This window comes from Diadema setosum, chromosome 17, assembly GCF_964275005.1.
Source record: "Diadema setosum chromosome 17, eeDiaSeto1, whole genome shotgun sequence".
Lineage (NCBI taxonomy): Eukaryota > Metazoa > Echinodermata > Echinoidea > Diadematoida > Diadematidae > Diadema > Diadema setosum.
The window spans coordinates 22,223,232-22,246,108 of record NC_092701.1 but is presented as its reverse complement, the minus strand read 5'-3'; the positions used below and the strand labels follow the sequence as shown (position 1 = coordinate 22,246,108).

The 22,877-nt window shown below is 40.0% G+C and overlaps 3 pseudogenes; all 3 read right to left on the bottom strand.

Moving 5' to 3' along the window:
• Positions 1-53: 53 nt before the first annotated feature.
• LOC140240535 (uncharacterized) lies at positions 54-3,133 on the bottom strand (annotated as a pseudogene).
• Positions 3,134-3,881: 748 nt separating this feature from the next.
• Positions 3,882-6,302, bottom strand: LOC140240534 (uncharacterized; annotated as a pseudogene).
• A 3,449-nt stretch (positions 6,303-9,751) lies between these two features.
• Positions 9,752-20,263, bottom strand: LOC140240533 (uncharacterized; annotated as a pseudogene).
• Positions 20,264-22,877: the final 2,614 nt, after the last annotated feature.

Sequence of the window (22,877 nt, the reverse complement as noted above, 5' to 3'; positions counted from 1 at the left end):
GACCAAAGCTCTTCTGGCCATAGTCATGGACTAAGTCGTGCTAGTGTCAGTGGTACAGTACGCGCAGTAAGAAACGCCTCCATCAATTTCGTTTTGCAATGAAAGTTTGTTATCAAATCAGTAGCAACGAAGTCGTCCATAAATTTTTGCCAACAATTTCTGACGCTTTGTGGACGCAATGTTATCCACATCCGCCCACGCAATTCCATTCCGCAAATGCGTTTCTTATTCGGAAAAAGCGTGTTTGTAGCTTGGCAATTTCGTCCAAATTTCATTAGAAGTGTCCAAGGTGCATGTGCACAGGCCACAGCCGAGTCACTTCAAAATGATCATATATTTTCTGTCGCAAAAATCAACAAGTAGCATATGGAATGAGAAAAGAAGACAGGTGTGGAATTCACCAGATACACATAATATTAAAATGGTAACATGTATACATTCATCGATGTCGTTTTATTGAAGCAGTTTCATTTTTCTCTTGGTTCTAAAACAAAATTTGTAAAAGTTTCAATTTCCCTTATCCTGTAAGTACGGTACTGTTATCAGGTTGTTCACTCCTGGTTTGATCTCAACTAATGGACCTTCTGTGTGTTCACAGATTGCTCATCGAGAGAATTGAGTTTGAGTGCTACACCTTCAACTATGAGTATGACCTTCTTCCCAACCAATCTCAGAACTGCCTCAGGACCTGTCCAAAGGTCAAGCATGAGTTTACAAAGTTTCCTCTTGTTCCCATCATTCGGAAGAAAAGCCTTGAAATCAACTGGCTTTTATGTGTTAGAGCCTTCAAGGAGTATTTTTCCACTATATCTTTGCCAGAGCCACTCTTGGAATTGATAAGAGCTTTCCACATAATAAACATGTCAGTGGAAACTACCACATTGTGCCTGGAAGCAAGTCACAGACCTCCTTTCTGACATATGCATTGCATATGGCACTCTCATTGTGTGGGGTGAGGTACATTAATGAGATCTTGTCCATCCACAACTGCTTCCTTCTTGGGGCGTTGACACACCTTGCTATACTTTTTCTTGAAGATGCCAAATCCGCGGTCTGGTAAGAATTTTGTGTGTCCAGCTAGGAGGGAGTTGAGAGAGATGGTCTGGTGAAGGCCCTTCTGTGTGCACCAGCACAAGTACCAAAGCAAGTCAGAACTTGTTCTTATTTTGTCCTGTGCAGTTGTTGCTATGTAGGCCCAGGTGCTTTTCTCCAAGGCTGTACACTGGAACCACCTGGCTTCCAGCCTTATCTCCAATGGTGTGCGGTTGGTTATGTACGCGAATGGGTTATAACAGATTAAAAAAAAGAGATATAACAGATAAAAAGAGATATTAAAGGGTAAAAATGTATGGATTTTAAACGCAGATGTCATGTCTGTACTGCCATGTTCATAGATTGGAACCACCTGGCTTTCAGCCTTATCTCCAATGGTGTGCTGTTGGTTGTGTTTTGTCTGGCTTGAGCTTTGGTAGACGCAGTCGATGATGTTGCCCAGCATTAACATGGCTGTCTTGCTGTTCTTTTCCTTGAACAGGCCAAAGCCAAGGTCAGGTGAGAATTTTGTGTGGCCTGCCAAGAGGAAGTTGAGAGTGATGGTGTGGTGAAGACCCTTCAATGTGCGCTAGCACAAGTACCAAAGCAAGTCAGAACTTGTTCTTATTTAGTCCTGCGCAGTTGTCGCTATGTAGGCCCAGGTGCTTTTCTCCAAGGCTGTACACTGGAACCACCTGGCTTCCAGCCTTATCTCCAATGGTGTGCGATTTGTTGTGTACACGAATGGGATATAACAGATAAAAAGACATATAGAAGGGTGAAAAGGCTAGCACAAGTACCAAAGCAAGTCAGAACTTGTTCTTGTTTTGTCCTGTGCAGTCATCGCAGTGAAGGTCCAGGTGCTTTTCTCCAAGGTCATAGTTCTGAAGGAAGAAGTACAGATAGGAGATGACTAAAATGGAGGCCCTTAGAAAGACACATCTCCTCATCTGTTAGGAAATTTAAGTAAGAACAAAGAAACAAACAAGTTAATGAGGATAGAGAAAGCATGAATATTACAATTTCTGCAAAAAAAGGTAATATAATGAATCCAATCTTCAGCTGTAATGATCTTTTGCTAGAGTGTGTGTAAATTGCAACCTTCTCATAGAATATGAGACTAAGAGTAGTATTGTCATCAGAATAACATTTACAAGAAGAACATCTTTGGCAAGTCCTTTATGACCCAATTCATGTTCTGGACAATTCTCAGAGAGTCAATTCTAGAATAGTAGCCACTAAAATGTCTGTGTGTGTTTTTTAAAGATATTTAGCTCACAGCATAATATACACATTGTTATTGTTAAAGATGTAATATATAAATCGGATACATAAAAAATAATTTTTTGTGCCTTTCCCGTAGATTTAAAAAGATTCAGATTCAACATAAACATATAAGTCTTAACGTCTCTCCTGTTGGCCAACACCTCCTCCACTAACTTCAAACATGCCACACTTCCGATGTGTCAGAAAGTACATAGGTCCAGGATGTAGAGGGGATGGGTATTGAATAATAATGCACAGCAAGGCCGATAGAGTCAGGGAGGGGGGAGGGGGTTGGCTTAAATTATAAATTCTAATAGATTTTTGTTTTAGGGCAAAGTTATCTCTCATTAAAGTGTTCTGAAAGATCATATTATTATATTGGGTGGGGTAAGACACATTGCAAACAGAAAATAAAGTAACATCACTGAAAAGTACCCTTTTACTGTGGAAATGCCCGTACATTGTTTACATGTGAGTTGACAAAAATATGAATAGAAAAAAAACTAAAGAACAAGTAGAAAAATAGCACAATATTTTTTAAAAATTGATTTTTTAAGCATTTTTTTTTTCATTTTCATTAAAGAAAAATTAACCCCTTTCATATATGCCATGAGACTGAGACTATTCATAAATGAATTTACAGTAATACCTTGTGACGCTTCGAAGGGCCATGGTTAGGGTCATCTCCCGCCATTGATGTTGCATATTTGCTTGACCTCACCCACAGTGCCTTGTTCTTTTTAGGTGCAGCTCCCGTTAACCTTCGGAGGTTTTCTGCAGGCACCGTTGCTGGTTTTTGGAGTGTCTCTCCGTATATTATGCGCACCACATACATGTCCCCTTTCCGCTTTCTACCGGTACACTGAAAAGATAACGAAACTCGTCAGTATCGCTTAGGTTATATTACCAAATAAATTTTCACAGATTTTCGATGAAAATAATACGTGCAAAATATGTATCGCAAAACAATATTTTTCATAGAAAACATGTTATCCCTGAGGCACCTAAATTTGTGACTCTACTGGATCTCCTTCAATGCTTCAATTTCAAATAAATTCATATATTGAACAGATAGTAGGCCTATTTGGCTTTGTGATAATGAAATCTCTGTACCATGAACACATTATTATGAGTTTATCTAAGAAAATAAGTAAGGCCAATCTTATACTACCCTTTGTTCTGGAGGGGCCCCAACTGATTCTTAAGCTGATGATTAAGTCCTCGTTGTTTCAACAAACAACAACCCAAATATACATCTTCATATCGCACAACCATATTTAGCAACCTCTCTCCCACGGTCATGAAGCATTTACGTATTCTCAGCCACACCAATGAAGAAAGCATAAAGTAATGGCAATAATTATAAAGACCATTCTGCTAATAGTAATATTAATAATGAATATATGAAAATACCACTACCAATTTCAAATCAACTACTTCTACATTAATTTTATTCTAATTGTAATGATACTAGTAGTAATAATAATAATGGAAGTAATAATGAAGATATTAGTGAATGATATTATAATCATTTAAGCCCATACCTTGTACATGGTTCAAAGCCTGGAAATTCATCCACTGGATCACACTGCTATTACTACTACTTTGAGATAAATGAAATAAATGAATGAATAAATGAACTTAGAAACAATTCAATTAAATTTGTCTCACAAATCTTACAACATTGATTGCATAGTGTTCTAAGAGGGGCCCTTCCCATGAACTTTCAAGCTCGTCCCCTTCCCCTGGGTTAAACAGGACGAATTACTTACGTGCACTAATTGCATGATCAATATACCCCCTGAACTATATAACGCTATCCTCCACCTCAAACTTGATTGATGTCCCTTCCCACAACATCTGCTACGGTCAATTCGACTATCTTTAGGTTCCCATTATGAATGTCTTCTGCTGTTTCTTTCTTGTGTATTCACATGTGGTTTCCGGTTCACTGTCATAGATAAATCTCATACCCTTTCTTGTCGTGCATGTGATAATGGCCTGATGCCTCTCTTTGCCCACCCTCTGAAACAGTCAAGTGGTCAACAATCTTCCCTACCAACTCCTCATACTTCACTTTTTTTCTTCTTCTCACCCTTCTCTTTTCCTCGACTCTTAACTTGCCTCCTCTTCTCTTCTACCCAACCGTGATATGCGATTAACTTCTCTTGAAAAGCACACATGCTCGCATAATATGCCTCAGCCCGACTCTCCTCTTGCTCGCTTCATTCACTTGCACCTATGATGACTCCCAGAAGGTGCTCTTCCGATTTTACCACACTTTTCTCCTTCCCTTTCTCACTTTATACATTCAACCTTCTTTGAATATTCGCATCCCAGAAGGCATGCCTTCTTGTCAGAAGCTGCACTTGCAGCATTTCTGAGCACTTCTTCCAGTCTGAGCACTTCACCCCTCACAGTCTTTCATGCACCATTCATACTCCGACATCCATATCCCCCAAATTTCTCCACCACGGTGACATAAGCACTTCTACTTCTCACATGTTTCCTCACTTCACGTTCCTCTGCCTTCTGTTGTTTTCTTATTCGCTTTGCAGCTCTTTCATCCCATAAGTGCTGTACTCTCTTGCTGTACGCATCTCTCACAGCCTTTTTGCTTTTCCCGGCATAGTCCATTATCTCTTCACGGTCAGTTATGGAGAGCCCCTTCTAGCATTTACCTTGTCTTATTCCCGACATTCATGATAATGCCCTCCAATAACAACATACTTGCACTCGGCTTCAGTCGCATTTAACCTATCAAGCATTCCGAAATCCCGTTCGACCCCTACATTTGTTTTGGGTACACTCTTTGTCTCCCTCATCCCCATTGCCTCCAATTTCTGCATATTTTCCTGAAGGCAGGTGGTCTTTCAGCATTCTCTCCATCACCCGACAGTATGTTACGAAGAGCACCTCCAATACCTGCATGGTCATACGATAAAGCTCAGGACTGGGAGTGGTGGCCAATGCAGTGAAGATGGGGTCTGAAAGATCATATTTACCGTCGAACAGAACATCTTCACCTCACATGACCTTGCTAGGGTCATTTGACCACCATTCAAGACAGGCATGTGTTGATGTATAATGCTCATTCATGGAGGCAATGTGACCTGGCTCATGATAACCTGCCACAATGGACCTGTCGACAACTTGTCGATAAGTTCGAGCGCACGCACAGCTGCAAGATACTGAATCACACCTAGGTCAGCAACTTCATGTTCCACTGCCTTCTGCTGTTTGCTAAGTCGCTTTTGCAGCTCTTTCATCCCACAAGTGCTGTACTCTCTCTTGCTGTATGCATCTCTTACAGACTTTTTGCTTTTCCCGGCATAGTCCATTATCTCTTCACGGTCAGTTATGGAGAGCCCCTTTAGCCATTTACTTGTCTTATTCCTGACATTCATGATAATGCCCTCCAATAACAACATACTTGCCCTCGGCTTCAGTCGCATTAACCTATCAAGCATTCCGAAATCCCGTTCGACCCCTACATTTGTTTTGGGTACACTCTTTGTCTCCCTCATCCCAATTGCCTCCAATTTCTGCATACTTTCCTGAAGGCAGGTGGTCTTTCAGCATTCTCTCCATCACCCGACAGTATGTTACGAAGAGCACCTCCAATACCTGCTTGGTCATACGATAAAGCTCAGGACTGGGAGTGGTGGCCAATGCAGTGAAGATGGGGTCTGAAAGATCATATTTACTGTCGAACAGAACATCTTCACCTCACATGACCTTGCTAGGGTCATTTGACCACCATTCAAGACAGGCATGTGTTGATGTATAATGCTCATTCATGGAGGCAATGTGACCTGGCTCATTGTGACCTGCCACAATGGACCTGTCAACAACTTGTCGATAAGTTCGAGCGCACGCACAGCTGCAAGATACCGATTCACACCTAGGTCAGCAACTTCATGTTCCTCTGCCTTCTGCTGTTTGCTAAGTCGCTTTTGCAGCTCTTTCATCCCACAAGTGCTGTACTCTCTTGCTGTATGCATCTCTCACAGCCTTTTTGCTTTTCCTGGCATAGTCCATTATCTCTTCATGGTCAGTTATGGAGAGCCCCTTCTAGCATTTACTTTGTCTTATTCCTGACATTCATGATAATGCCCTCCAATAACAACATACTTGCACTCGGCTTCAGTCGCATTAACCTATCAAGCATTCCGAAATCCCGTTCGACCCCTACATTTGTTTTGGGTACACTCTTTGTCTCCCTCATCCCAATTGCCTCCAATTTCTGCATACTTTCCTGAAGGCAGGTGTCATGTACATGAATTACTGGTATAAGATAGAAGTTATTACTTCATTTCCAACAAATTCTCATTATCAAATATAAAAAAGGGATTTCAATGCCACTTTTATTATCTGTTTGTGTGAAAAACAGAGAGAAAAAGAGCATTCCCACCGTAACCGATGATCACACACTGTTTGCAAATTGATAGAGTGGAAGCCCTTCCTATTCAGGTAATCGGCCTGGAACTCTGATGGTGGCGTAACATGGATTTGGGTCCCATCGATTGCTCCAGCACATTGAGGCATTCCACGGTATACTTCAAATCCACAGAGGACAGCTCGGAGGTTTTCATCTGTAATATAAATAAATGACATAATTTTTATGCAAGACACAAATTATTGTATACACAATGTAGGCCTATAGGCCCAAGCATAGAAAAAGAAACCTGTCTGAAGAGCATCGATTGAAGTGCCATACATTGCACATTATGTTTATCATTATCATTTTTGGCAAAACTAATCATTACCACAGTAAATCTGTCTGGGAAGATTTCCTTTCACAAATCCCACCAAATTTCACAAAAAGTGTTTAAGGGCCTATATGTTTCTATGAACAACTTGAAAAATGTACACTGCAATTTGATATTCCAAATAAATTGAATTAGTTTTACATTGGGATAATCTCCTGTCTGAAGTTAAATGTCCAGTTTACCTTTGGGAACAGTGATCTTAAAACTTTTCAAGATATGACATTTATTAATGCATGTGTAAGTCTGTTGTACCACAAGACATCCTATCATATAACATTTTTGCGATAAAGCCTAAAATATGAGGAAATTCTGTATTTTCTCAATAAACCGAAATGTAACTGTTGGATGGATTAATCTGGATTCCAGCCTTTTTATTATAATCAAAGTAAAATACTCATAATGCACCAGGGTGCCTATTCCTAGCAGGGCAGGGACACTTTAATTCATCAATAAAACAGCTCATAATGGACATCATGTGTGCTTTTATAGTCCCACTTTGGAACACAAGCACAGCAGGAGTTTATACTAGTGTTTGGCTAGTTAAGATGGTCTAGGTACTCTACAGCATTAGATTGGTCTACTAATATTAATAATGGAAGGCCTACTACTAGTCATTAGACCCTTCTGACAGTTGTTACTATTCCAACACTGTTGTGTCAGTGTTTGAACATTTGGATTCTAACAGCTTACACATGAGATACGTATACTAGGCATCCATACTGACCATCATAGGACTAACGTTACAGAGAGTGTTTATGTACTCACCTGTCGGCCATTTCACGTAGTTGGGATACACGCCGGAAATAATCGCCGCAACTACCTCATGCACAATTTTGCATGCTGTGGACCGCCCAATCCCGAACAGATGGCCAATTGTGCGAAATTCGCACGGGGTAACGAGTCTCCACAGTGCAACTGCTACCTGCTTTTCAAGTGGGATGGGCTTCCGAATATTCGTCGGAACAAGCTCCGAGAGCTCCTCTCGGAGACTGGTACAAAGAAGATCAAAAGAAGCCCTTGACATTCGGAAGTTCTGTGTCCATTCTCGGTCTGAGAAATGGGGAAAGGCATGTTCTTCCCACCAGGTGTGGTATGTCGTCATCACAGATGTATCCACGTCCACAATGCGTGATGATGCATAGAGAAGACTAATTATTACCATAGCGGTAATGTTCCTCCTCCTCTGACACGCTTCTTCCGCCTCTAGATGCCGAATTTCCCGTAGCATTCTGCTACCTCTTCGTCTCCTTCTCAAGGAACTCGATTCATATATCGCTGATGATGATGTTTGAGCGGCTGATATGAGTAAATGTAGGTACGCTAGAAGAAACACGTTATCTCTGGTTGGCGCCATCTTCGTGTTGTTTACCTTCCCATAAGGCAGTGCGCGCGTGACCCGATCTGTGACCTAAAAATACCCGACTTCCGGAACCACTGCATTTGCACATCACCTTTGCATCACCGCGTATTTTATCGCTCCGTAGAAACAGCTCGAGTGGTCGTAAAGTACGAGGTGCTGCGTTGGACAAAATTCGTGGCGATGCGAGGGATGCGAGGTGCTCTCAGTAGAAACACGCTCAATGACTACTTGGACTGGCTGCTATAAAATGAAAAATAAACCAAAAAAGAAGAAAAGGGGAGAAAAGAATACAGAGTATTAAAAGCATATGATTCCAATAAGACATTACAAGTTCTCCATGCTCAACGGACTAAAATTCTTGTAATTGTAATCACAGTCATACAATGCCTAATTCAACACCTTCCTATTAAAAAAAAAAGCACATTACAAAATTCTTCGGTTATTGCTTCTATTGAAGTACAAGACATTTATGAAGGTAGCAGGGCATGAATGCTTCATTTTCAATTTTGTGAAAAGGAAGGAAAGCAGAGTTCACAAAGCGCCTTCATCACCTCTGAATTGCAGCTCCTCCTTATGTACAATGAGCAAAACCCTGCTGTAGCTAATTATTGTATTTTCTTTTTGTTTTTCAAAGTCAGAGGGAAATCATCCTGATGCCACAAAGAATAAGCCAGTATGGCAGTCTTCCCTGCGAAAGTAAGCTTACAGAATCTACTGAAGCTAATCTGTAATGAACTAGAAAAAAAAGTGCATAATGAAGAGCAAAATTCAAAGACCATACATTTGTGAAATGACACAGACTCCTCTCCAAAAGTAATTACTGGTACAGAACATTCCCACTGCAATTACTAAAACTGAAATGGCTATCATACTTTGATAATTAATGGATCAAGAATGTCTAGTTCATACAAACAAATCTCAATGGATGTGAGCTCTTTTCCTTTCCTTGCTTTATTTCTAGTTTTATTTTGTGCACCAAATCTTTCACATCACATGCCCAAGGAAAATATAACATTTTACCACAAAAATATAAGGTGAAATACAAATATGGTATGCTGGCAAACATACATTAAAAGTTTGTGAGGAGATATTTGATTTTGTCCAAAAAGAGATGAGTTTGACTGTTATCATCAATATGTGACAGTACTTTATGCATATCAAGTTAGGATCACGCAGCTTGAGCAAATATTCATCACCCGAATAATGCACTGGGCATTTGGGAAAACATTACTTCTTTATAGCGTGTGTAATGGTGCGCCAATACATCTTCTTTCAGTGGACAGGGCTCACAAATGATATTGGGAGGAAGGTCAGGAATACTAGCCCTGTCAACTTGTTCCTCTCTACTGTACATCCGTAGGATTTGTGTCTGGAGGTTTGAAACAAAGTCATAGGATTTCTGCTATATCGTGTCCTTTGGTACCCATGACTTGGTCAGTTTAGAGTAATGCAATCGAACTTGCGCGTCGCCTTTGTTATTTGCGCCAGGTTTCGGCTTGTGTACCACTGCCTGCTTTCTACCGGTGTTATGATTGTGGTCTAGTACTGCAAGTTGAAGACGGCCTAGCATTGATGGGTAGTCAAACTCAATCCTCTTCAGACAGTATTTGAGGAGCATACTGTGGAAGGACTCCAACGCACCAGTCCTGCAGGCTTTTGTTAGTTTTTTGACATCCTTTGTCAGTGTTTTGTCAAACAGGACTTCCTGCAGAGCTTCGTGTGCTGGAGAACCTGGTACTAACCACTTGATACTCATCTCATCATCAGCTGTCAAGGGGCCATGGGCACACTGATGAAACTTCTAGGCAGAATTCCACTCATGAACATTGGGTGACGGACTGCCACATTTCTACGATGAGATCTTCGTCCTCATTACAATTTACAGCAGACCACCACAGATGATTTGTGATTGCCTTGATCCAAGGACCAAGATCAGAGCAGTCTTTTCTCTTACTTTTGGCGAGCAACTTTGCCAAGTGACTTACATAAGTGCCACACATCAAACTTATGGTTCACTTCTGAAAACTCCTCTCTTATGAGTTTGCGGATGCCAGTGTGTCTGTCTGTTGCCACAGTGACAACATTGGTGCCATGCTCCAAGAGATCCTGCACGGCTCTTTTGAAAGCCAGCTTTTCCATCGCAACCGAGCTGGACGCCCCCGTAACTTGTACCAGGGTCATTGCCAGGATCTTGTTGGTGTTCATGTCCATCATGGTATAACTACAATACTTCGCATTGTAGCCCAGCGAGTCACAGCGCCCATCCCCAATTATTGTATCCCCCGAACAGATCCCCCGAACAGAGTTCGGAGGATACCGGTACTATGGATTTGGCCTCGTCGCGCCGCGTCTGCCGCAGAGATTTCCTTGTGAGCGCTCTACCAGCTGCGTTTCTTTTCCAATCATCTTCAAATTTGGCATGAAGGTGTATTATGGTTAGACAAAGATGCCTGTTGTTTTTGATGATGGTGCCCTCGCTTGTTCCGTCTTTATACATGAAAAGGTAAATTCAATAGGGTCTGCTTGTATGCGCTCTACTGGCTGCAGTTCTTCTTCGATCATCTTCAAATTTGACATGATGGTGTATTGTAGGGCTGTTCGCAGCAGATACAGGTAGGTCTACCAGTTTTCATCCTCCTCCAACCTAGGGTAATGGGGGTGATTGTACGGTAGCTGGGCGGAACCACATTGTGGTTTGAATATCTGCAGATCCTTACTGTGTTTCTGTCTGGTTTTCATCTGCATCAACTACATCTGATGTAGCACCATTTGAGAGGGTTCTTCACACGTCGGTGGTACGTTCATTTGCTTGACCTCTAGAATACGTCTTTGTGATTTTGTAGCCACGTTTTTGCTGGCATTGAACCATTATTTCGGTGATGAGAACAGTGAAAATAATGTTGAATGTGTGACGTAGGGGAATATTCGATGAGTATTGGGTCAGGTTGAGAAGTTAGAGGTGTCAAACAAGGTGCAGTAGATTGAGGTCTTTCCAATTGCACATCCAGCTCAGTGATAACATCCTTTAGTACAGGAAGATGGAGGAGCAGCATGGTATGGACACCGAATAATACAAGGTTGATTATTTTTTGAATCGGTCATTACAAAGACTCACTACACAGGACTACAAGTAGGATATGAATGAAAAAAAAAATATGACAGAGGCTGTACAAACAACTGTAATTGACTGTCTTTATGCACCACCATAGTATAAAGTATGATGATTTTGGTGGGTAAACAGTTGTTGCTTCAGTTCATTTGAGTTTGGATATTTGTTCATAGCAATCATTGCAATGACTGTTGCTATTGTTATAGGAATTCAGATTTATAAACAATTACAGATGACCGAGAATTCAAAAAAAAATTACTGGACTGAGGTTAAATCTTTATGATATATAGTCTCCCATTCGTCAGATTTACAGTGCAGCATTAAAAATTGACTGCTCTAATGAAATATCAATGTCATTCTGTTTCCATATTAAGACAAACTGGTGTGTGTGTGTGTGTGTGTATGTGTGTATGTGTGTACACAGAGTCATGAATATGAATGACCGATTCAAATCATGTTTTATTTCTTTTCAATAATATTTGCATAAAAAATATACGTGGTGAAACATTACAAAAATACGCCTAGTGTGAACAGAAAAGACATGATCGCATTGATATGAAACTTTTCTTGTTGCATTTCTGGCCATCTTATATTGTAGTGCCCTCTGCTTTAGGTCTTGCCACTTTCTTTTGACTTCCTCCCCACCCTGAAAAAGCCACCCGCTCTCAGGTGTATGGCTGCTTTCCTCCAGTAGCGTGTTTTACGCTTTTCTACCTGAAGACAATAATGAAAATGGAGGAAGTAATTGTGACCACAAAGAATAGGAATGGACACAAATTATCAACTGCACTCTACTTGGCAACATCTTCACATCTTGCAAGATTTGTTTACACAATATTTCAAAATAGGAATTGGGGATGAGTGTCTCTTTTGTCTCTGAATAAATCTTTTAGTTGTTGAAATAAAAACATTATGAATAGTAAAAATGTACTGTAATCATACAAATATGGGCTATATTGATATTAAAGGACAACATGTGGATAGAGAGATTGAAGTGATACTAATAGAACACATCAGTGAATGTTTAAGTAAAAGTACAACAATCAGTTCAATATGTAAAAATATTAACATTGATAGGAATCAAGACATGCATTCCATAGTTCCTCTATGTCATATTGCCCTTTTGTCAATTCTGGATGAATGTGAACAAAATAGCAAAGACAACACATGCACTTCAAAATAGATTTGTAGGCATGAATATTTAAAATCATGGAAGTTATTACATTTATTCACAGTAAATGACTATCTAACTTCGAAGAGAGTAATCTTTGATTTATTGTTAGGTTTAAGTTAAATAGATATTACTTTGTAAGCATGGTCTAATGCCTCTTCAGGTCCAATGAAGCTCCTGTAGCAAAATCTCACGATAGTGGGCACGGGACCTTTGACGGTAGCGTTGCGTCTCAGCAGGCGATAGGCATTGGAAATGACAATGCTGTCAGCTACATATTTTTTCTATTCCCAGATTAAAGAAGGTAGATCTAGCAAGGTAGAACCACGTTGTGGTGTGATCTGTACACAGATTGCGATATGATTATACTGGTACTACACAGCATTCTTTTGCTGTAGTGCCCCCATTTTTATCAATTCTTGACCTTTGCGTCAAGTGTCTCAAACAGAGTTCTTTCAAAAGGTCCAGGTGGTAGAACTCTGTGGATTTCAACGCACAAATAAGCCTCTCTCTCAAACATCTGGGCCATGTTGTGTACAGAGTCAGTGAAATTAAAATACTTAAAAATGCTTGAAGTCTCCTAGTTGCACTTGACTGCCGTGTTTTACCAAGCTGACTATACAAAAATATTGTTGGAACTGCATCCTCGCGCAGTCTTCGGCGTGGCTCCTTGTCGAGGAGCTCCGCCTGAAGGTCTGGCTTGAAGCACGCTGCCTTGAAATGATCACTGCAGACAACGTTGCACCTGTTATATTTATAAGTATTGATGTTAAACTTCATTGATTTGAGAGCAGCGATCCATTTCCCACATAAACTACGCTTCTTTTTGGGATACGGAATAGAAAAGAAACTCCTCCCTCAGGATTTATGGGTGGAGTTAGAGCACCCAATTGCCTAGCAATACACCATGATGGAAGTACTTCCCGTATGTAATGTACGCACAGTGTGGTGAGCCGCGATGTGGCTAGCCAGCTCTCCCTCTCGCCAGTTGTACACATGTGACGTCGCTATTATCGATACTAAATTGGTTATTTTTTTATGCCTCCGCAACGAAGTGGCTGGAGGCATTATGTTTTCGGGTCGTCCGTCCGTCCGTCCGTCCGCCCGTCCGTCCGTCCCGTTTTGTTTTTGTCGATATCTCAAGAACCGTGTGGTGGTTTTACATCAAACTTGGTATGAGGGTATATCCTTGGGGGATAATACTTCGTGTGGATTTTAGGGTCACAGGGTCAAAGGTCAAAGGTCACAGGTTATTTTGTGAAAAAAAAAGAAATTTCATGTTTTTCTCCATATCTCGCAAATGGTTCAAGGTATCTTCATGGAACTTAGTATATATGCTTGTACCGATGGGCAGTGATTATCTAGAGAAGTTGGGGGTCATGGGTCAAAGGTCAAGGTCAACTTCTCAAAATATCACTACTTTCCAAATATTTATGCAATGAATGAAGGTTTTTTTTCTTTAACTTGATGTATACATGTATTACCCAATATATATTCTGTGGGAGGTTTCTTGCCAAAAGGTCAAAGGTCAAAAGGTCAAAGGTCAAGTGAAAGTGCTGAATTGCACTTTTTCCTCCATATCTCAAAAGTAACTCAAGGTATCATCATGAAACTTACATTATGCATGTTCAACCTAACAGTGATTCTCTTTGGAACTGTGAGGTCAAAGGTCAAAGGCCAGGTTTAGATAATGCTATTTTCCCATTTGATACTGAAATTATACTTTTGAGACCTATTAGGAGAACCATGCATTATGGCGGAGGCATATCAGTCGCCGTAGCGAAGGCATATCAGTCGCCGTAGCGATATATCTAGTTGCTATCGCTTTTGGCCCATGTACTGCCATTACGAGGCGGAGTGGAGCGTGATGATGTGTTTAAAGCCCATCTTTTAGACTTAGGAGTTGGCTTGTACTTGGGCTTGATGACTTTGTACCGCTTTTTCCCACTCTTGGTAGTTGCCTGCGGACAATTGCTATTGGCATTGTAGTGGAGTACAACTAGTTGGAGTCTGAAATAGAATTTGAAACCAATAAAACAATTTTAAAAGTCTCTGGTTTGAACAAATCCTTATATAGTATTGAATTCCTGAGGCTGGAGAGATTCCTGAGGGGGATCATGCTCATGGCTAGCAAGAAGCTCATCCAGCATCTGTAATGTGAAGCAAGAGAAGTTCATGATTGTGCCTTTGATTTGGTCAATGGCATATGCCATGAATGCTCAAAATTGACAAAAACTAGTAAATAAGAAAAACAAATGTAACTAGACTTGGAATTTGTCAAGAGTGACAAATTAGGTGATCCGATTTTTTTTTTTAACCAATGATTCGAGTCCTGATCGCAATAGGCATGACCATATTGGTTTCATCTGTGTTTAGAGACATTGGACGTGTGATATTTGGATTCTCATTTAGAAAAGAGAGTCAGGTCTGCTATCTTTGTTACCAAATTCGGTATACACTATAACGAAGATACAGAATGAAGTATATTTGACCATTGACCCAACTTTGCACAGCCAAGATGGCATCTGAGCAAAAAGTGGTTATTTTGTGAAGTGATTCTTGTAACATGGCCTTTGCGTGTGCAAAATATGGGAAAGATAGGACATGTATTCACCAAGATACAGGTTAAAACATTTATGACCTTTGACCCTAATTTACATACCCAAGATGGTGTCTGATCAAGTAGTTGTTATTTTATGACATAATGTACGTGACATAAACTAAACATGTGCAAAATATGGGGATGATAGGGGCTGTTTTTCTTGAGTTATTGCAAAGAAAGTTGCAGAGAGAAAGAAATATCTCAATACAATGTACATCGAAGATAAGTTTGATGTCAACCAAGTTTTTTGACGTGATCTCGGCGTCGTATGAAAAAATGGAGAATCACTGATGATAGCCCAAAGTCTCAGCTACAACATATTAAAATCTGGGAGAAATTTACAGAAGAGTAAGTGAGGTAGTGCTCGATAAAGACCGTCATGTCAATTTTCATTTCCAGAAAAATTCCCTCCCATAGAGATAACACGTAAACTGGTTAAATTTGACAAGGTTACATTATATCCATTTTCACGTGGTGAAGACATCATCCGATTAAAACTTTGATTAACAAAACTTAAAGAGTATTAAATTGGCTACAACATACTAAAATCTGGAAGAAATTCACCGAAGGGTAAGTGAGCTAGTCGTCGATAAAGACAGTCAGGTCAATTTTCACATCTAGAAAAATTCCCTCCCATAGAGATAACACGTCATAACGAAGATACAGGAAGAAGTACATATGACCTTTGACCCCACTTTGCACAGACAAGATGACCTCTGAGCCAAAAATAGTTATTTTGTGAAATGATCCTTATAACATGGTCTTTATGTGTGGAAAATATGGGAAAGAAAGGACATGTATTTACCAAGATACAGGATGAAACATTTATGACCTTTGACCCTAATTTACATACCCAAGATGGTGTCTGATCAAGTAGTTGTTATTTTTTGAAATAATGTACGTGACATGAACTAAACATGTGCAAAATATGGTGGTGATAGGAGATGTTTTTCTTGAGTTATTGCAAAGAAAGTTGCAGAAAGAAAGAAATATTTCAATACATCGAAGATAAGCTTTAATTTCAACCAGGTTTTTGGATGTGATGCCGACTCCGTATGAAAAAACGAAGGGAACACTTACGATAGCCCAAAACCTCAGCTACAACATACTAAAATATGGGAGAAATTCACCGAAGCATAAGTGAGCTAGTGCTCGATAAAGATAGTCATGTCAGTTTTCATTTCCAGAAAAACTGCACTCCCATAGAGATAACACGTAAACTGGTCAAATTTGACAATGTTACTTTTAATCCCTTTTTACGAGGTGATGCCGTCATCCAATCAAAATGTTGTTATTATATGACTGAAAGACCATTTAATAAGCTACAACATATTGAAATTTGGATGAAAATCAACGAAAGAATAAGTGAGATATGCTTGAGTGAACTTAAAATTCGATGACGTCATTTTGAAAATTTACTTTTTTTATTTTATTAAGATATTTGATATCTTTTCATCATTTTTCCAGCATCGCCAGCCCATGAAATGACATGTACAACTCATCAGCTTTCAGAATATGTAAAAAAAATGGGGGGTCACCGTCCATCCTGACGAGTAAAATCGGATTCAAAATTGGCGGTTTTTTTGCATTGTTGCACTGTATATCACCATTGACGCGCGCGCGGAATTTCAACTTTGACGGGCCCGTGTGACGTCATATTGAGTCGGATTGACTTGAAACTTGGTAGAAATATTCCTTGACATTATAGGCATCCGATAAATGTGAAAAAATGGGAAATTTCTATTGCATAAGAGCTGTGCGTGCGTATATGTGCGCGCGCGTACGCGTCCGTCCAATTTTTTCAATTTTTCAAAAAATGCTCCGATTGGTCTGAAACGTGTGCAAAAAAAATTTGAGCTCGATTTGAGCATACAAATATTTCAACGCGCGCGTACGCGCACGTTTTAAGAGAAAATATGAATTTTGATTATATGAGTAGAATGCGCTTGACTTGAACTATATGTGACGTAAATTTCATTGAAAAATTCCATTCCATTAATGAGATAGGAGTGAAAATGTGTTTTCATATAATGACGTCATAGTGACGTCACGGTCGACTGATCACTATGATTTTATAAAATTTGTCGTCTTTGGGACATGATACATATATGGTATGAGTTTGAAGTTGATACTCTGAGTACTTTCTGAGTACGTAGATACACAACTTTTGTCCAGAAATAAAGAAGAAGAACAAAGAATCCGTACAGATACAGAAGGTGATCCGAGAGGATACTCGGATCACCTAATAAGAAAGCATATCTGTAGAATATATGGTCAACTTCATTTAAAAAAAAAAAATCCATAGGATACATGCCAAATCAGTTCCTTACAAAATGTTTGTAATTCTCACAACCTGCAGTTTTACAGTGTGGTTGAGCAATGGTCTATAATCATATAAAAATTCTCATTTATCAAGCTGACTGACAAGTACCTGATAATATATTCAGATGAATAAACTTAAAACAGCCAAGAAACCAGATGCAATGAAATGTGTAGGTTTTAACTTTCTGAAGCACTAAATGGTAACCTTTAAGCATTCAATCACAGGTTCACATTTTCCACACCATCATACAATGTACCGTATATATCCTGACAAAATATTATGCAGCTAAAAATTTTTTAGCTCGAAAAAATGTCAGATTATGCATTTAACAGAATAGCTATGCCTCATCTAATACTCTCACGCGATCTTCAACGTGGGTAGAAGCATTCACAACTGTACCGTACCTATGGGGAGGGGGGCATTGTGCGCTTCTGCCCCCCCCCCCCCCACGATTTTACAAGAAGGAATTTTTTTGGGGGGTTTTTGCTTCTCAGCTGATATTCGATATGGAAGGGAGAACATGTACTATGCAAAGCTACCCACCCAATTTCATCCCCCCAAATTCCTAAATTATGCGAATAATATTATGAAGTATAATTAGAATTCTAGTAATAACAATGAAGTACAAGATGAAGAGGGTCCCACCCAACGCGTTGCGGGTTCATAACATATTGTTTGATAACCCTCCCTCTCTCTTCTCGTCACAGAAATTGTCAACTCATTTGCCATACTACCTGCGGTCGCAACTTCCGTGACCAGGCTCATTAACTGTCTGGCTTCATGCGTGTACGACATATATGACTGATCCGGATGAATGATTGTTGATACGTATTCTGTTCAATGTTAGTGGAGACTGACGTTGAGTGATCGTGTGAATGTTTGGATACTGCCTCGTATACTTTAAAAAGATGTCGAATAGTGGGAATACCAGCTATTTATAGGGACTGGGGTGCCAAACCCATTATCATAACAAAAGACTTTGAATTTCCTTCGTGTGATCTCTCTGCCAAAGCATGCAGGAATATGCTAACCCTCTGAAAGCTTGTACGAAGTGTTATGTAATAGAATTTTGTGTCATGCACTAGCTCCCCTCCCCCCCCCCCCCCCCCCCCCCCCCCCAATAAGCTCCCTGGACTTGTACGACTTGAAACCCGGCAGTGGATCACTGACAAAATTGTTAGTAACATCAGTTACTGATGCATTTTTTTCTTGCAGTTCTTTAGAAATGCAGATCAGGTGCAAAATTTATTGTTGTAATTCCTTTAAGCCACAGTAAGGCTACAATGTACCTTGTAGGCCTATAAACTATAGCTATATCAATTACAATTCAAAGGTATTTTATTTGCATTACTACAGACTACAGAATGTTGTAAAAGCCCTGTATAGTAACATCAGTTACTGTGGAATTGCCCATTTGGATAACTTGCAAATGAAGTCTGCATCTGAATTATATTTGTAAAAAACTAATAATAATACATGTACACACAAACCTACTGATATTGACCCATGGATGTGTCTGCATTTATGGACCTGGCCCTTCTACCTTGATGTGACTGAGTTGTGACTTACAGTTTATGTCACTGAGGTATGCCTTTCTCCACAATAAGGATGAGCAAGTTCTTTGTCCATACAACTTTGACTTTGAATTTGAACTTTGTCTTGACTTTAGAACATAGGTGACCTATAGGTAAGTATAGGCTTTCTTTGACTTGAGTTACAGCCATACAGGTAGGTACCCCAATTAAACCAGTATGCTCTTATTTTTTGGAAAAAACTGAGCCTGTCCTTATTATGTACTAACCACCCTTTTATATCTATATTATTGTCATTGCTATTGAGTATTTCATTTGTCACTGCAACTAGTGTAGTGTATTGACAATTTTTTTTTTTATGACTGCAGTCACATCACACTCACAGTCACAGAGCATAGCCAGCTACTGTGACATTCGATTCACGAATGAAAACACAAACAAAGACCCCACATTTTACAAATTTCTAATTTTGTAATTGAATGCCGAACGTACAAAAACGCAATATCGGTCCCCTAGCTCTTGTTCTGCGCGTGCATCTTCACTAGATCTAGACATGGTCTACTGGTATGTGCAAAGCCTATGGAGGTTGAAAGCAGTCACAGGCTATGACGAAATGAATGGCGGTGAATGGGAGTGCACAGTGCAGTGGTGGACTACAATAGGCCCTATTTCACGATAATGCCGAACGAACGTACCGGTAGTCGTAATACGGGTAGATAGTCATTACGGTACTCACTCACATTTTCCTCCTCTTCTCAGCGGCTGGCCTTGGCTTGTTGTTGCCACTCCTCTTCAACTCGGACGATTCGCCATGCTGCAGTGGCAGTTTAATTACAGGCAGCGAGCATTGGGCTTCAGCCTTCTGAGGCGTTTAATATGAAATTGGTTATGTAGCCCCTCTTCGAATGCATCCTCGGGGAAGTGGGCGCTGCACACCAAAGTTGAGCTGCTGGGCCGGCCCGTCCCAATCGGCCCTTGTCAGTTTTACTCGTGTGGTCCAGATTCTTTGTAGATTTTGATTGTTGGGAAAGGTGTGAAGGCTCACCCCATCCTTTGCCGTGTTGCTACACCCTGCAACGATGCATCGTCTAGGCATGGTTTCATTTACAGGGTGTAGCTAAGATCTCTTCAAACTATATTTTTGCAATCAAACGTTTTAACAACCCAACGTCTTGCGAACAATCAACACACGACATCAGCGGGGTACACATACGCGATACGCCGGGTGGGTATGGGCCGTGTGCGTATAATACTAACATGTACGGGTGCGTGCCTCGCACATCGGCTATACTACAGTAGTCAGCAGTGTCGTCTGCTACAAAAGCTTCGTTCTTGAGATGACGTATTCGGTCACGTGACTCACATTTGTCGAAATTTTACTTTTTTAAGGGGCGGAGCTTAGGAACTTGGACATATACAAAATCAAGGCAGCAAAATTGGATCCTCTCTCTTACAGGTGCTTTCTACAAACAACTGGTGAAAGATTATCAAAGATTATAAACACATCTTAGCCCTCTCAGAGCTCAAATTCGTGGATTTCACAGCCCCTTTAAGGAATCCCTCTGAACTTTTTCACAACCGCAAAGCATTCTCCATTTGAGTGAAATGGTTTTGGGCCTGATTCGAATTCCCTTAGTTTGTAATATATTTTGTGGCTACAGCGATTACCCACCTCTTCAAATACGGTACTATCGGTCCACTTTTACCCTTTTCATCCGCACTTGCCTATACAAAGCAAAGAATCATGGATACTTTGAAAGAAGTAAGTGCCTGCATAATTTGATGTTGACACTCCCATTGCTGAATCCATTCTTTGCATGGCTGTGGTCAATATCTTGTATGTAAAGGTCAATGCCAAGCTTTTCCTTCGCTATGTGGAACATGCTTTCATCTGTGTTTTCTCCCATGTGTTTCGGAATTCCAAACAGTCGTCCACAGTTCCTCAGCTTCGTTTACTTTCTGTTGAAGACAAACTGGGGTTTCCTCTTGACTCTCAAAGGTGTTTCTCGAGAATATTGATTTGTTAATCTTTGTTGTTGTTTTTTATCTCAAGCGTGATGAATTTCAATTCATTCACAACAAACGGGTCTATCCTTTCAGTCCCTGGCAGGAAAAAATGCAAAGCCCCAACAAGGCACTGAAGAATACACAATGTGCATAAGCAATATGAATGGATCAACTATGATGTCATAAATTTCAGGAATTTTAGCTGCATGTGGTCACAGTGCGTAGAACTATGCATAGTTTTGCGAGAAGGAAGAAAATTCCAAAGTACATGTAGGAAGTTTCGCAGGATGTTTTGCTGCTAACTTTTTGATAAGTTTGCAGTCACACTACTCTTTCTGACTGAGTGAAGCAATTTTAAATACAATGTACCAGTTAGTGAAACTACAGTGTACGCCTAGATTAACGTGGCATTACTGCACCTATTGTACCATGTGGAGTAACACCAGTCATTCATGCATGTAGTCAGCAGCTGCTTTTAGCTCAGATTGCATGTGAGATTATAAGTTCAGATGGAAGAGAGCCTACTGTAGAATGTAGCAAAAATCCCATGATCTCATTGGTCGAGAGCTGTGTGTTGATTTTTACTGGCCACACGCTACCTCACAGAGGATATAGCCACTGTAAACATGTTATTGCATTCTTGTAGCAAGAGTTGGTGCACTGGTAGCAAAGGTTCATGCACTTTAAAGCAAGTGTTCGCAGGTTCAGTAAGAGGTGCCTATTGGCTAGAAAACCATGCATCCTCACTTTTGCCATGCATTCAGTAATTACTGGATGCATTGTTTTTGTCATTGACAAGCCAAAAGGAAATGTATCCAATTATTTTCCATCAGAGTTTATGATAAAAAAGTGGATTTCTGGTGAGAAAATTGTCCTCTTTTTATATAAAACAGATGATGAACATGCTTTTTCGTGCATCAGTAGGTATAGTGTGCATGTGGTAACAATGGCTTAGCTCAACTCACTTGGCTTGACCACTTTGGTTAAGCATTCCATAGTTGACTTATGCACACAATTCCAACTGATGCACTCAGACCTGTGCATAATTTGTATATTAAAGTGTCTCATTTATTAGCTTTCTTACCATGCTTTTTAACCTGATGACAAATTACCTATTGCACATTTCTAATAACTTTTGTCAGTGTTCTATACTTTTCATTTTATTTTGTGTTTTGTTTTCATTGTCTCTTGCAGGAATACAATAATCTTTTGTAATTTATCAGACTATTTTCACAACCAAGTAACATGGATGACCTGGAGTGTAAATTATTGCCTGTTCTGAAGATTGGGTCCCACCCCCCCCCCCCCCCCCATTTATTTGTCCATGCATGGCAATTGATCTGACTTGTTAACTTGTATTTGTATCTGACAAGATTTTGTTATAAATGGAAATAAAACAAACAACAAATTTGGAGTGAAACCAAACTTCACTTTGATTATTTCAGTCTGTCATTTCAGACAATATGCTGCTTTGTGGCGTTTATGTGTACATGTATTGATTGTGGTTGCTTGACAGTGTGCATATATGATAATGGTAAGAACCTTAGAGGCAAATGTTCACTCTAGGTCTACAGTATTTCACTAAAATGTATGCATGCTGATAGTGCTGAGTGTATTTTGCCTGTCATAAAGTGACTATGCTTCAATATTCGGCACATTTGAGGACTTTTCAGAAAATCTCTTGAGAAGGTGGGGCTTTCTTG